The sequence below is a fragment of the Eurytemora carolleeae genome, unplaced genomic scaffold (genome assembly GCF_000591075.1).
Source record: "Eurytemora carolleeae unplaced genomic scaffold, Eaff_2.0 scaffold1076, whole genome shotgun sequence".
Classification (NCBI taxonomy): domain Eukaryota; kingdom Metazoa; phylum Arthropoda; class Copepoda; order Calanoida; family Temoridae; genus Eurytemora; species Eurytemora carolleeae.
The window spans coordinates 114,812-117,195 of record NW_019396980.1 but is presented as its reverse complement, the minus strand read 5'-3'; positions in this window follow the sequence as shown (position 1 = coordinate 117,195).

The following is a 2,384-nucleotide window of genomic DNA, read 5'->3' as shown; positions in this document are numbered from 1 at the left end:
CCCATCCCCTCGCAAAATGTTTCATGTTTTGTGCCCCTGAGAACAATACTGTTTTCCCTTGTTTTCATTCCTTTGAAGTCTTGACATTGAGATTTTTAAGCTCGATGGAAAACTAGTTTTTAGAATTTACACAAAAAGAGATAGATTTTAAACTCTTTTTGCACCTTTCTTACAAAGTTTCAATGAATATCTTGTTTTTAAAAACAAATCAAAAGATTGCAAAATTTTTAGAATCAGTTTATCAAAAATCTATAAAAAAGTGGTAAATTTTCAAAATTACTAAGAAGAAAGTTTTGAGAGACTTCCCAAAAAAAACTTTTTTTGACATTCCAGGGTTGAATCTGCCCCTGGAAATCATATTCCAGGGTTGAATCTGCCCCTGGAAATCATATTCCAGGGTTGAATCTGCCCCTGGAAATCATATTCCNTCTTAATGTAGCTCTAAATTTACACTGGTCACATCTATACATGATGATTTCATGCATATTTACTTTATGTCTCTTAAAATCAGAAAGATCCATTGCAACATGATTGCATTTAGCACAAGCAAGTGAAGTTGTCTCCATAATATTTCATTTCATTTCAATAAATATTTATTTAATTCCTTCCTCCTTCCTCCTTCATACTCATCCTCATCCATCCTCATCCATCCTCATCCATCCCCATCTGAATTTGAGTCTGAAAAATAAATATATTTATTTTGTATTTTAAATGATATTAAATAGTCTGAGCTTTTCAAATCTCTTTTCATAAAGATTTTCACAAAATCTCTAAAATCCTTTAAATCCGTAAAATCTTCTTCATCCTTCATCCGTTGTAAATTGATTAAATCTGGGACCGTTTTCTTAGAAAGGAATTGAGTCTTTGGAACAAATTCAAATATTTAAACCTACCCTTCTAATATACAATATCAGGGGGAGAATGTTCAATTAACTCACACCCTTTTATTCTACAATTCCAGGAAGTGCTACAATTCTAGGTGAAGAATGTTCACTTTACCATTCACAGACATTTATTCTCCTTATACAGGGGAGAATATTCACTTTTCTCTTAAATACAGGGGGAGAACGTTCGCTTTACTTTAAAACTTTTATTGTCTGAATCTAGTGGGGGTGATGTTCTACTACCCCCCCCCTCCACAACCCTCCATTTCTGGCAGACCTAATTTTTACACTATTAAATCTAGACGTTCATTTATACATGTTAGTCCACGAACATTTAAAATTATGGCGAACATAAGACGTGGATTTTCTATTTTTTTAAATTCAACAACTTTTCTTTTTTTAAAATTCTTTTAATCTTAGAACATATTAATATTGTAAAATGTCATTATTATTATCATTTCATGGCCTATCATCGAACGCAAAAATTATAACATTTTTTATTGATTGGAGTCTATAATATTTATAAACGGTCAATTTATAGACAATTTCTAAATTTTTTGCCCCCTGAAAGGAAGGAAGGAAGGAAGGAAGGAGGAAGGGAGAAAGGAAGGGAGACAGAAGAAAAGAAGGTTAAGCATATAGGATTATACATAAGCAGGAAAGTAAACTGCAAATAGATACAGGAGTGATGTACAATGTACAATGTAATTTTAACAATCGCCTTTGTGTGCTAAATTTATCAAAACCTAATTTATTTCTAACCCTGCTTTATTCTTCCCTTTATCATACAAATACTAGGTTTTATAAAACTAGTCAATTATATCCAATTTCAAGTGGGATTTCAAGTAAGATCCACAACAGTATCAATAATGGGGAATGATAACAATTTTCTCATTTTAACAAATCACTGTCTAGAGAAAACAGAAAGGTTTCAATGGTATCGTTGTGAATCGGATATGCCAATCTATAATTGGTTCCTTTCAAATCCTTTCCCATCCTGTCAATTTTTTCCTCTCCTCCCGTCAAATACCCCCCCCTTTTACGTTAACTATTGCAAACCCACCCCTACATCCTGCCAACTATTTCTCCCCCGACCCTGCCAACTATTTATCCCCTTCCCTAAAGCTATTTTTCCCCTTCCCTTCAACTATTTTCCCCCCTCCCTTCAAATATTTTTCCCTATCAGCTATTTCCCCCTTCCCTTCAACTATTTCCCCCCTTCCCTTCAACTATTTCTCCCCTTCCCTTCAACTATTTATCCTCTTCCCTTCAACTATTTCTCCCCCGACCCTGTCAATTATTTATCCCCTTCCCTTCAACTATTTCTCCCCTGACCCTGCCAACTATTTATCCCCTTCCCTTCAACTAGTTCTCCTTCCCATCAACTATTTCCCCTTCCCTTCAACTATTTCTCCCCCTTCCCTTCAACCTTTTCCCCCCTTCCCTTCAACCTTTTCCCCCCTTCCCTTCAACTATTTCTCCCCTTCCCTTCAACTATTT